This window comes from Ceratotherium simum, chromosome 31 (assembly GCF_057802395.1).
Source record: "Ceratotherium simum simum isolate JZ-2026a chromosome 31, ASM5780239v1, whole genome shotgun sequence".
Lineage (NCBI taxonomy): Eukaryota > Metazoa > Chordata > Mammalia > Perissodactyla > Rhinocerotidae > Ceratotherium > Ceratotherium simum.
In genome coordinates this window covers 27288534-27302612 of record NC_141930.1, presented here as the reverse complement: position 1 = coordinate 27302612, position 14079 = coordinate 27288534, and the positions used below count along the sequence as shown (strand labels likewise).

General features: G+C 41.3%; 1 protein-coding gene across 4 annotated transcripts in view; it reads left to right on the top strand.

The window, feature by feature from the left end:
- Nucleotides 1-14079, top strand: part of FAM110B (family with sequence similarity 110 member B) — a 148793-nt gene that overhangs the window by 86494 nt on the left and 48220 nt on the right. For 3 of the 4 annotated variants that reach the window (XM_087420539.1, XM_087420541.1, XM_087420542.1), the window contains one exon: nt 584-672. The gene's annotated coding sequence lies outside the window, so the exon portion shown is untranslated. Of the gene's footprint in view, nt 1-583; nt 673-8951; nt 9042-14079 lie in introns of all 4 variants that reach the window. The other variant, XM_087420540.1, reaches the window with a different exon arrangement.

Below are 14079 nucleotides of genomic sequence, written 5' to 3'. Positions count from 1 at the left end.
TGAATGAATGAATGAGTGAATGATGAATGAGTGACTATTGGCACGGGAATGTTACGGTGCAGGTGAAGGGTGCTCCTGTGGCAACCAGGAGCTCTGCCCCAGCCAGCTAAGTGGTTTGTGCTGAGCCCCATAGCCTGGGTTGGGCCTCTGTTTCCTGTTCTGAAATGACGATTGTGTACAGATCAGCTCTAAGACCCTTTGAAATTCTAACACTCTATCCTGCCTTGGGGAGACTCAGACTAGGGATGTGCAGAGCAGCAGTTCCAGAAATGAGATGGTGCTGTGTAAACCTTTGTTTATGTGACTTCTCACAACTTGATATTTATATTCTTCTTTCTGTATCGTTGCTACCTATGGTTAAATGTCTCCTTAAAAAAAATAAAGTGAGCAAAACACTCATCTTCTACATGAAGTATGTAAAAAACTAACAATTTTGGTTAACTAACATGTTTATCTGTCTTTTAAATTTATTGGCCAATTTTTAAAAGAATTATCACTTTCTGTTGCTGTATATAGTATTTAATAGCCTCCCTATTTCTGTCAATTAAAAAGCAATAGCACTCTTTTTCTTCTCTATTTGTAGGTATTTCATGCTGCAGAGAGTACTTTAAGATAGGAAAGATTCCCTGTGACTTCTGCCTACCTTCCATAAGATCCACGTTCCTCTTCCAAGTAAGTATATTGCTTTGATTTGATCCATTCTGAGCAGAAGGTATTGATTCTCTCTGAAAACCTGTGTCATTATTACATTGAGGCAAAGAGACTGTTTCAGATATTTTGCTGTCTGGTGAAAAAAAAAAGTAAAGGAGTCCCACCTTTGAGGTCCCTGCCAGGACCAAAATACAAGTAACAGTGATTTGCTGTTCCAAGGGTTTCCGTGATGTGTCTTCTACGTATCTGCTAGTAGTTATGGTTTCTTAAATGCTGTGTTATATTTATTAGTAATTGCCCACGTATTTAGAAGTGCGTGGATTTGAAGACAATATTAAAAGATGAACGTATTTACACTCCAGTGAGAAGTACACTGCCTGTAGTTGGGGAATGAGATGGTGTTTTCTGACAGGCCAAATAGTGTGGGGCCGGCAGCAGGCGCCCTGGGCGAGATTTTTGCAGTATGGCCTCCCAAGGGATGCCGAGTTAAGAGGGCGGAAGCCAGCTGAGAGACAGACTGGGAGGGCAGGGCAGGGCAGGTGTTGGGAGGACAGCCAGCAGACTTGGGAATGTATGACTCCATGGAAGACACTGTTGGGTACTTTGCCCCATGTCCGTACTACTCCCGGATTCCTTCCTGGTGTCCACAAGCTGATGGAGAGCCTGGAAACATTCTATAGCCAGACCCATCTTCCCAGGAAGGAGCTGAGGAAGTGGATGAACAGTTTACAGATGGTTCCTCCCGTTTACAGAGGGGCTGGGAGCTCAATATCACCAAATGAGGAGGTTGGGAATGTTTAGGAAAATGGGAGACAGCTCTCCAGTCTCCAGCAATGACCTGAGGAGTGGTAAAGAGCAGCCCTCATGAGAACACACAGCCTTAACCTTGGTGCCCATATTGCAAGTGACCACATGCTCTGATTTGATTGACAGCCCTCTCGAGCCTCCTTTTCAGCATCCATATGTAATGTACCATTGCCTCTATAGTATGCCATGCATTTTATAGTTGCATATAATTATTATTGCATTATGCAGGACATTGTTAGGTAGATGTTATTGCTTTCTAGGAACCTCAGACTCTAACTTAGGCTGACAAGTGAGAATCAATCTGTGCCAGGTGGAATTCAGTGATCCACCCTGAAATTTATCACTTTTATCACCATATTACTTTCTTTTCTTATCCCAGATATAAGAAGTGCTGATATGAAAGCTTGGGCTCTGGTTGGCTGGAAGAAACTCAGCTTCTCCCATCCCCAGGCCTTATAGAGCCGAGGTTGTAGAATTGCACCTGAGCACAGGCAGATTTAATGGGAAATGCCTTCTAACAGGGCCTGTATTCTCCACTCTGCATCATTCTAGGGAGCCCATCCCAGTTTGCCCTCAAGTAAGGGGGTTCCTGGGACATGGGACTTGCAGTGCTAAAAGAAGGAAAAGTCCCCTAGCAAACCAAGGCCTGTTGGTCCCCCTCCTGATTCCCAACACCCCTCGTCTCTCATACACAGCTGTGTGAGGTTAATGTTCACCGAGCTCGCTCCTGACAGCAGTTGAACTTGCAGCCCGAGTGGCCAGGAAAGAAGTGGGGGGTGAGTAGACATGGGTGTAACTTTAGCTCCACTGCTTACTAATCCTGCGAATGGACTGCTTCTCCGAGCCTCTGCTTCCCGTATACCAAATAAGAGTAACAGCAAGCTAGTAGGGGTTTGGGGAAGGTTACATGACATAGCTATGGGAAGTGCCTGGTATAGCATGGGCATGTGAGAAGTAGGGGGCCTCTCCTTTTCCTCTCAAGATGAACTATTTAGAGAAGACAGTCAGTTACCTTCACAAGCATAACCAGTATGAGCTTTATCAAGATTATTATTTGTCTAGGTCCTGCATCCAAAAGATTAGCAAGATTTCAGCCATGTGACTCATTAACACAATGTCAATGGGTTGTAGACACTAAATCTTGGCTGCTATATCTAATTCTTAAATCATGTCAGGTCACTGTGTGCAAGTTACTTTCTGTTGTTTTTTATCAGTTTTCCCATAAATAAGATAGAAATATGTTTTAAAAAGTGCTCTAAAGAATGTTGTGAAAAGCAGAGTTTTTGTCTTATTATCCAAATGTTTTCAACTGTTTCAGGCAATTATTGCATTTAAAGTTCATTGAAACTTTGTTTTTTTCTAAGCTTTTAAATTACGGGTAAATAGCCTTATGAAGACATATGACAATACAATTATTATTGTCATTAACATTTTTCATTACTCTCAATATGTGCATTTAAGATTCCTTTGTTTTTAGAGTACAAGGTAGGTCTTTTTTTAAAGAAAAAGACCTTCTTGTTTAAGGAAACTAAAAAAGAAACTAAAAAAGAAAATGAAGGCATTAAAATAAAATGGCTTTGTAATGTTCCTTTGGTCAAGCTTTTGAGTTTCTTCAACCTAGAACATGAAGCCTCCTGTGTAATATATATGTAAGTAATCTTTAAAGGAATACACAAATACCAATTTCTATGCATTATTCATGTGACTGCAATTGCAGGAAATAATTTACAAGGTCCCTTTGTCTTTGGTTTCTTGTTATCTTAATCAAACTTAAGTAATTGATAGTCAGTTTCTCCTGGAAAGTTTCCTTTTAAAAAACTTCTCTGGGATGGAGTTTTGTTTTTTTGTATTGTAAGTGCTAGATACTTGAGAAATTGCTGGGAGCAAAAACAACCTTTGCATGGGTTTTTGTGTTAAATAGTCCTAACCAAAAATATGTCCTAGTTTTCCCCAAAAGCCTTTTTTTCCATTTCTATGTTTCCTAAAGCTGGTCCTCCGCAGCGAGTGATTTGTTCCTTGTCCATGACTCATCTACCTTTCACGCCAGCGTCTCTGACTTGTGCCTTTTCCCAGATCAGCTCTTTGCCAAGCAAATGACTCAGAGCTCGGGTTCCACAGTTCGGTCAGGTGTGGCTCCTGGGAAGCAGTCTCAGCCGACCTTGGGCAAGGTCTCCCTCTGGAGCCAGGGAGAGTCAGCTGCGGTAATGAGACCCGCCGTGCAGTCTGTCGGAGCCAGGCTTTTGACCTTGCTCCCTGGTCTTTAAAGAAGAAGAGGGGGCGTTCTCTGGTAAACACAGCTGGGTTTTTAGTTGTTTTAGTCTCTTTATTCACAAAAATCATGTAGGCTTCTGGAAGGATAGATATAGAGATATTCCCCTCTCTAAAACTTCTATACTTAGAAAGTATAATTCTGTTTTTGAAGATTTAACACACATTTACTTTGAAGTTCAAGAGGCCACAATTTAAATTATTCAATTACCAATTAAGTTATTTGGTATATTTAGAATGCTATTTTTTTAATCAAGTGAAAGACAAATTCTATGTTACTATGTATAGTTGTTGTTGTTAATTATTAATGGCTATCAGAATATCAGTTCATTGTCAACGTAGTCATTGCTTTCTACAAAGATCAGCAGAAAAGTTAAGCCCATCATCTGTGGAAGGCCGGCTCTAGGAGCACTGTGCTAGAAGGGTATCAAACCTAAAAAAGTACATTGGCCAGTAGTTTTACCCACAGAACAAGTTTATTGGGGAACAACTAAAAGAATTGCAATTTGAGATATGCACCCTATGGCAGACCATAGGCAAAACTGGAGAACAAAGGAGGGGAGCTTGCTTTTATAGAGTAAAAGGGGAGTTGGGAGGGGCTGTAGTAAATGAAAAGTCCATTGGAGGAAACTAGGAGTCCAAAGAGTAGAGGCTTCTCATTGGCTGGGTTGCTGCAGTCTCTCACTGGCTGGGCTGTTGCCAGGCGGGGAGATAAATCTTCCTTCCACCTGCTAGATGGTAAAATAGAAAACACTTATCTGTTGGAGATGCAAGCATGCCTCTCTTCCAGTTTACAGTAATTGACCAAGTATGCTAGAGCATGAGAGCTCCCCCTACAGGCCTTCCCAACTCTAATTTAGTTGAGGTTTCTTCTGTTAATTTCACAGGTGTTATATGCCTCATCTGCTGTTTTCACTTGCCTTGCAGAGAAGGTGTTAGAATCCTCATCGTATAGACGAGGATACGAGAATCAAAGAGGTTAAACCTCATACCAAAGGGCAACCATGTGATAAAACACACACTGGGCCTAAAACCCAAGCTTACTCCAGGCTCTTCTATTAAACCCCTTACCAGACCTTTCACACCATTTGATTTCTTTACAGTGATGGAGTCGTAAATGCAACAGGAAAGTTAGTTGAGGGAAATTGGGCAATGGGGAAGGTGGAGTGGGAAAGTTACAAGAAAACATGGATGTCCACTGGAATATTAAAATGATTCCATGGAATTCTTCAGTTAATAAGAAAAGGGAAGAGACCAAAAGTCAAGTAACGATGGAAAGAGACCAGAAGAGCACACATGTTAGAGAGAGAGAGGACACATGCAGAGTGATTGCAGTTGTGCTGGGAGAAAAGCTAGAATATCAAGATTTTCACATTTTATGTATTCTCCAACCTGTTAAGTGTTTGTACCATCACTAGGTGTGGATTGAGAAAGCGTTCATGGGTTCTGATTACTCAGAGAAGTTCAGAGGTATGTGGCGTTTATCAGGACCAAGTGATTAGTAAAGATGAAGTATCCTCTCCACACTGGTCTCTGTCTTGGATAGCCTAGTGCTATGGTCTGAATGTTTATGTCCCCCACAAAGTCACATGTTGAAATCGTGATGCCCAAGGTGATGTTATTAGGAGATGGGGCCTTCGGGAGGTGCTTAGGTCATGGGAGTGGAGCCCTCATGAATGGGGTTAGTGCTCTTTATAAAAGAGGACCAGAGAGCTCCCTTGCTCCTTCTGCCGTATGAGGACACAGTGAGAAGTCAGCAGTCTGCAACCCATAAGAGGCCCTTCACCAGAATGCAACCGTGCTGGTGCCTTCATCTTGGACTTCCTGCTTCCAGAACTGTGAGAAATAAATGTTTGTTGTTTATAAGCCACCTAGTCTGTGATATTTTGTTATAGCAGCCCGAACAGACTGAGACATCTAGGATAAAAGTATGTTAAATATTCAATTCTGTTATTTTTTTTTTTGCATATCTGTGCTCAGAAATGCAACAGAAAACCTGAAAATACTCATAACGCACATTTCTTTTTCTTCGGGAAATCCTCCTATTTAGCAGGGGAAGAGATGCTGCTTTCTCTATGCATGTTCTTTGGGTAGTATTTGGGCATACCTACTCTCGAAGCTTCACATAGCACTCGTCCATCATCGTGCTGAAATATTTATCTCTTGACTTTACTTGAGTCTGATGGGTCTGATTCTCTATAGGACACATATAAACAGGGCTCAGCATCATCCTTGGTCAAAGAGAAAAGGTTTTTGCCATGACAGTCAGTGGAAGGTCCTTCCTCAGGAAGAAAGCCACATTGAGTGACTCCTGGTTCTTTGCTACACATGCCCATTCAGGTATGAAGCTTTGCTGACTTTTCCTCGTGCATCATGCATGGTGCACTGGCACTGCCGTCTCTTCATCACCAAACAGCTCCATTTATGACTTAGCCTTATGCTAGTCAGCTGGCCTCTAGTCTCTGCTCTCAGACCAGTCCATTTAGTAAGCAGAAAATTCTTTTACGAACTCTATTTTCATCATGTTACTTCCCTGCTCCGAAACCCTGCTTTCTCCCAGTTACCTATAGATCACATTTAAATTCCAGAGCCTGACAGTTAAAGCCGCCTCTCAGCTGGGCTCTCCACACTTGTCCAAAGTCAGTACCCGTTATTCTTCTCATGTTCTTTACACATGTGGCTCATCAGAGTTTATGTGTTTTTTCTTGCCTGGAATTCCTTAGTAATTCCTCTCTCCCAAAGTCCAAAAGTTCCTTTGAGGCCATTTCAAAAGTTACTTTTTGCTTTAAAAAAAAAGCTTTTTTGAGCAAAATCCAAGAATTTTTACCATTCATTCATTGCACAGATTTCTTCACAATTTATGTACATTTATAAGTAGTCTTGAAATCATTCTTTAAACTTTAAGCATTTATATGATTCTCAAATTATATGATAAATTCACTTAAAGTTTCTCCCTTAATGCAGTGAATGCATGGGCTTTCAGCTGTTTGAGAGGATGAATAAACAAGCAGTGCTATTCCAGGCTACCTCAGACATGCATACAGTGTGAGAACATGGGCTGGAGGATCCTAGAGGAGATTTTAGATCATTCTGCAGCATTAGCATAGTTCTGTGGGCTGACTAACTTCCTGAGGAGAAATGAACTTATTTACCAACCCAGGAAGCCCTTCATGAAAAAAATTTTATTCAGCAACACAGAATGGAAAGCTGTTGTCAGTTCTTAAGTGTCCGTAATAGAGTGACATCTAAATAGACATACAGAAAACACCATCAAGAGGAAAATAACAGCATCTCCTCTGGAAGGAAAAACAGATCCACTGACAGCAAGAAGCACAAGTAGAAATTCGATCAAAACCCCCGCTCATTTGTAAGGCCCAGTTCAGATTTCCTCTCCTCTGTAAAGGCTTTTCTTATCCTGAAATCTCCATTTATTCAGAATTTCCATTCTGTAGACTCATAGTCCCTAATGGCTCTGAGTGCGTAGTCATGTATTTTTTTCAGTCTCTGAGAACATAAGGGGCACTTACCATAAGCTGATTTATGTTACAGTGAGTTGCTTCTGCCCCTTTCTAGTAGATTGTAAGCAATTTGAGAGTAAGAATTATGTTTTAACTGTTTATCTTTAGAATCCAGTACAAAATCTAGCAAACTATAGGAATTAAGAATGGTTTGTGGGGGCTGGCCCAGTGGCACAGTGGTTAAGTGTGCGCGCTCCGCTTCAGTGGCCCGAGGGTTCGCAGGTTCAGATCCCCGGTGCACACTGACACACCGCTTGTCAAGCCATGCTGTGGCAGCGTCCCATATAAAATAGAGGAAGATGGGCACAAATGTTAGCCCAGAGCCAGTCTTCCTCGGCAAAAAGAGGAGGATTGGCACAGATGTTAGCTCAAGGCTGATCTTCCTAACACACACACAAAAAGAATGCTTTGTGGACTTTAAAGGACTTTTTGTGCATGTAGGGGAAAGTTACTGTAGATTTCTCATCTGCCTATTTACAAGCTCTGATAGCAGCATCTACAGATATAAGACATGGCGACATGGGGGTTAACAGGGCCAGTGGCGTCATTTCACGGAAAGAGAGAGACACCATCTACTTGTAGAGAAAGGAAGGAAGAAACAAAGTCAGAAACAAAGGAAGAAACAAAGGAAGAAAAAAGCAGGAAAAACTGAGTTATTTATAGTTGATTATAGTTGAACATTATGGCATAGAATTCTAAGAACTTGAGCTTAAACTTTAAGGCAGTCAAAGTAGGGAGTAATCAAGGTGTAGTTAGCTTTATCAAAAGACTCTTTAAATCTGGACTCTTCTACTGCGTTTAAAATATGGTTTTATTTACAAAATTCAGTTTATATACAATTCTGACTTTTAGCTCAAATTGAGTGTCCCCTAGGCCTAGATTCACAGATTCAATATTCAAAAACTCAATTATTTGTGATTGGCCCAACTTCAATAATTGCATTAATTCTGCAGTTTGGGGGAGACCACAAAAGACCACACGTCAGAGCTGATGAGGGATGGAGAGTGAGCGCAACCATCCCCACTGTGCGCACTCACCTGACTTCATGTCATGTCTGTGTGTTAATGCAGTCATCATTTCCATTAAAAATCACGTGTCTGGTGCTTGGTGCATCTGAGGATTTAATGAGGAGAAGAAACCTTTCCTGCCCTGCGACACTGACAGTGTCAGTCATTCTTGTGAAGGGATAATAACTTTATATTTGAAAAGCCATCCTGAGTGACAACTACTCGTCCAGGAGTTGGAAGTGAAGAAAATCTGAGGAGGTCCAAGAAAGCGATGGTTTTAGCCCTGGTTACATGGAAGAATAGTGTGGCTAATTCATTGGTAGTTCAGATCTATGACATATGAAAGATTCCACTACCGAACTGTGTGATCGAATCTTTGGTCTATTCTAATGGACCTTAGAATGGTCTGTGAATGCCTAGGGTCTATTCAGTGTATTCTCAGAAGTCTCCAGCCCGCCTTTCCTCAGGGTCAAGACTTCTCTGGAGGTGTGCTTGTGACCAAGACCTTGCTGGCTGACATTCGAATCTCAGGTAGTGGAGGAAAAAGGAGGTAGTGGAACGTATTGGTGGTGTGTGCTTCACTCAAGAGACCAACAAACTCTTTTCAAGCGTCACTTTAATGGCAGTTGGCCTATAAATAGTGTCAGAGTTTCTAATTTTAAGTGATTTTATAAGATTCTCATGCTTTCCTTCCATCCAGTTAACAGTGGACTTGAATCTCAGTTTTTTGAAACGGGACATTTCACTGAAAAGCTTCGCACTGCATGTACCCTACCACTCTCCATCCTAGGTAAGAAGGGGTTGTAAAGCCTCACTCCTCCCTGGTTAACGTGGATTTCTTCCCAAGAGTTTCCCCTGGGGTGCCAGTGGAGTTTTTATAACATCATTGCTGGGAAAATTATCCCCACCCAGTAGCATTAGATTCTAAGCACAGCACAAGGAGTAGCTCCCAGGACCCCCCAGCCCGACACACACACACGCTGTCCTGTAGGTCAGTGTGGTCGTCCCTGGTCCTGTGAGGCACGCGGGGCAGTCAGAGTTGGGGTTGATGCCTGCCTCTCTTCCCCCAGCCCACCGCCGTCTCTGCCTCTCACTCAGGCTCTGCGTCCTTGCTCTAAACCTGGCAGCAGATGGCAAAAATAGCAGGAAAAAGCAGGGCTTCATTTTCTTTTACTCTCTCAGTTTTATTTGTAGTTCAACATTTCATGCTGTATTTTTAAGGAAAAAAATTTCCCTCCCCCTTTTTTTGGTCATACTCCTCCATTTAACCAACCGAAAAATCTTGTAAAGCTGATACCCTTAGAGATTTAATTTAAGATTTTGATCATTGGCTTGTATGTAGTAAACTAGAAAGATGCGTGCATTTGTTGAACTCAGGCCTAAAAAAGTTTCACATTAGGAGTTTTTAGAGTGTAATGAATTTTCCTGGAACCACCTGGCACGTGTATTTATAAAGCATTTCAAGACTCTGTTCAATTTCTCCCCAACCAGATGTATATTTCTCTGCTTTGACCCTTCTGCGGGATTTGTCCCTGTTATGTAATGTGCTGCATTCTGCTTTCACGGAGCTGTTTATTCCTCACTGCATTCCTTGAGTGCTGCCCGTTTGCACATGTGGCATTGCCCACTACACTGATGTTCATCACCTGTGTACAGTCATCACTTTCACAACTGAGTCTTCAGCCCTTCTAAGGTGGTCTCCAGGAGTGCTGGGCCAAAGTGAATCGCCTTTGAGAGCATCTCTCTCTTATTGTTAACACTGTTTGGTCACTAAGCATTCAACTAAGAGATGCTAACTAACAATTAAGAAAAAATATATGAATATGTGACTTTAAATCTCCCATTAAGAAACAGGAAATTAAGAGATCACTTGAAGACATTTTATGCCAATTTTGCAGCATTTTAGGGTTTCTCATTGTACCTTATTAATGATACTTGACATTATACATGTTTACAATGTATCTTATTAATCTTAACTGCAACAACTGTGTTTCAAAATACTCTATGATTATTAGACATTTCCATCTAATTGATCTCATTTTTCAGACTGTTGAAACCTGGTTTTGAAGTGCCCTCTGAAGTGTTCTTATATTTTAAACTAATAAGTAGCCACTTTATTGGCACTTAGCATAGTACATAGGTAGGACCACCGTGTGCTTTTTAGGATATTTTGTAGAAAGTGCTACTTTGCTTTTAAACTTGTGCATTATTGCTGTGATGTGTAAAATACTTTACAAACTGCCTCCTTTGGTTTCCAGTCTCCTTAATGGTCAGTAACAGATAGTGATGCTCTACGAGTATATTTCTATACTGGTGTATTTCCCAGTGAAGACAATGGAATGTTAATGGACAAATAGCTCCATAGTGTAATGACTCACATGAGGTTGCACACGTAGAGGATCATGGACCTGTTGTTTTGCTTAGCATTTATTGGGCACTTCGCAGGGGCCAGTCGTGGTGTCAGTCCTTTATGTGCATCATCTCCCTTAGTTCTCACAACAGGTAATTGTTGGAACAAAGTAGGTAATCATGGGGCGAGATTTGAGCCCGTGTTTGTCTGGCTACAGATCCATCCTTCTCACACACCTTGCCAAAATGTGTCGAGTGTGATAGTTTGTGTGTGCCAGGTGTTTCTCAGACTTTGGAGGTAAATGCTTTCTTCCTACTTAGAAACCGTATTCTTTTGGCAGATTAGATTTACTGAAGGTTTCTCTGAGCAAAAGAACTTGCTGTAGATGCCAACCAGGAGTTCCACTTCAGGCTTGTTTATCAGATAGTAGCCGCAAGGAGACCAGTGCTCTCCATCCTCATCTTGGAGCCTTTGGATGGATCTCCTAGCCACCTGGGACTCAGGTCACAGGGCTTCGCTCCCAGCTCTCTGATTTGAGGCTACTGATACAACAGTAGCAATTTGCATTCTTTTAAAGACTTACACATTTCACAAAGCACTTTCGCTTCATCAGCCTTGGGGGTGAGGGGACCTATTATCTCAGCTTTTAGATGAGGCAGCAGAGGCATAGGAGACAAGTGACTTCTCAAAGTTGCATGGCTCACAACTGGAAAAACCAGAATAGAAGCTCGTCTGTCTCCTCCTACATCACATCTCCAAAGCGAGACCTCTGTCGGGGACTAGCACCTCATTTGCTCATCAGTAGAATGAATGAATGAATGAAACTTCACCAATGGCTTTCAATCTCTGCTCCCTGGAATACCAGGGGTTTCAAGGCTGACAGGGCATTGAGATGGGAGGCTCTGCTTTAGCTAAAACTGCTCTGTGTTTGTCTCTTTTACATACCGATGTTCCACATAATGTTCCACATAATCTTTACTTTAGGGAAAGCTTCTGCACCTAAAAGATACTTTGAAGACTGCTGAACATCAAGGTTCTTATTACATTCTAAGCGCTAGCCTTTAGGGGCTCGTGCCAATTAAAAAAATCAATGAAATTAATATAAACATGGGAAAATCCTCAATGGGAAAATATGATCTGGCTCACAAAATTAATTTGCAGCTTTCCAAAAATATATCTGTTGGGTGAGGCCTAGAGACTCCTCCAGAAGTAGAACTCCCTAATACCTAGCTCAATACTGAATACTCACTTCAAGCCCCAGTCCTGCCTTGTCTGGGGTTTTGCAGCTCTCCTCACCCACCCAGATCTGCTCTGCACACTCACCAAAGGAGCACGAGTGACTTAAGGCATCAGGTTGCCTGCTGCTCACCACGGTTCACTGGCTCCCATCATTCACAAGGTCAAGTTCAGGCCCCCTAACTTGGGTGAAAGAGTCCCCCCAGAGGTCTGTTTACCTCTCCTTCTCTTTCTCCCTCATGGAGCTTCCCTCTAGGATTGTAAAAGGACTCACAGCCCCTATGAATACCAGGCTCTCTGCCTTTGGGCTTGGGTTTATTCTGTTCCTTTGCCTGGCACTCAGCCTCAGGAGTCTGCTCAGATGTCATTTCTGCTGGGATGGCTTCATTTAACCCTTGGGCTCTGTAACTTAACCCCACGCTCCCCTCTCAGATGGTTTTGTAGCCTCTCATGTACCTTCATCTCTGCGCTGAAACAAACCCTTCCAATTCAAATGGTATCTCTTTTCCTCTTTAATCTGTCATCTCCTCAGCAACAGAGCGTAGATTTCCATCAGTTTTGTATTCCTCATGCTTAGAATAGCACCTGGCTCATAGGAGGGGCCCAATAACTGTTTGCCTAAATGAAATTAAATGAAAATATAAATGTTTTTATGGTATATATTTTAAGCACTGCACAGAATATAAAAAATTTATTTTACTCCTGTTATAGTATGCTAGGATTATAATTTCACAATTAATTTTAAAAGGTAATCACAACTTTTAGTTTTTCTATTAAATCTCAATTTACTTTGTGCATACATATGTTTACTGAGTCTGTATAAAACAATGAATTTCCCCACCTTTCCAGTCACTTCATGGCTGCTTTCTGTATTTTACTGACTTGATGAATTCCTAGTTCCATCCAGGCCCAAATGATGTTTTCAAGTCATATATCTAGTTTAGAACTCCTACAATAAAATGACATTTCTAGACAGAATTCTCCATCTGTCATAGTTTAATTCTGAGTTCAATGAAATATTCGTCTTTCCATAATACATTGTCTGTGTTATCTTCATTCTTGGAAGAGATTTGAGTGGAGGGATTATATATGCTTCTTTTTATGGGATTCTATGAATATGAACACTTAGTTTAATAAACCAAATTATATTTCCCGAACTTTAGAAAGGGTTATGATTCTCAATTTATTGTGTGCAGTAGAATTTGTGTGGAAGTTCTGAGAACACTGAACACCCCTTCAGTGTTATGTCCTCATCCTTGGTACAGCCTCATCCTTAGCGTGAGAGGAGGAGGGCATGGGAGTTGTGACTGCCTTCCAGGGGGAAGCGATATTTTGTCCAAAAACCATCGAGGACAGATTTTTCTGCTTTTCATACTAGCTTTTTGATCAGAGGGCTTACAAGGTGAAACCCCATGCACATCAGCTTGCTGCCTTGTAAACTTGATCCCTTGTAAATCTGTGACATTTTTCCTTGTTACAACCGTTTTATATCCTCATGTACGTAAATACTGCCTTTGACAGGAGCAGAGCCTAGTGCCGTGAATATTCCTTTAGCAGTGGTGAAAACTCTGCAGTAAAGCTTTAAAGTTTTAGGATGACAATCAAATGGTCCAACAAACGGCAGAGAGAAGCTAAAATAAAAACCTTCACAGATGAGTGGTTTTATTTCACTTCAACTATGTGGTCCTAATACTGCTGCCTTTGTGCATCGTCCACGTGAATTGGTGAACTTTAGTGTACAAGGATCATAAAGTGTTTCATCAACTGAAGGTCACCTGTGGCTAAGCTATAATTTCTACAGTTCTGAGAAAACCAGAGATCTCTGTCTACCTTATCGTTTGCATCGAGGATCTATTTGGATGTTTAATGTTTATTTGACTGCTGCTTCCCTCAGTTGTAGTGCTTAAAATATGGTGCCTGAAATTCACAGTAATTTAGTTTTGTGGTTTGAATTATTTGTGGGTGCCTTAGTTTTATGGGGTTTGCTTTCCACAGAAAAACAGAATCTGAGCTCAAAGCCATTACCTTCTACTACCCAAAGTACATTTCTTTCCCTCATCATTTTTTTCTGATTAGCATCCATAATTTTAGTTTGTGATTATTTGATTTGATGTGATAAATGGGTTATGACCAAAATAGGACCAAAATAATTATGACAGTTTGAAAAAACACTCACGGGGTGGGGGGAGTGTAAACATCCTAATGGTGTCATGATACAGAGAATTTTGAGAAATGGATGTAA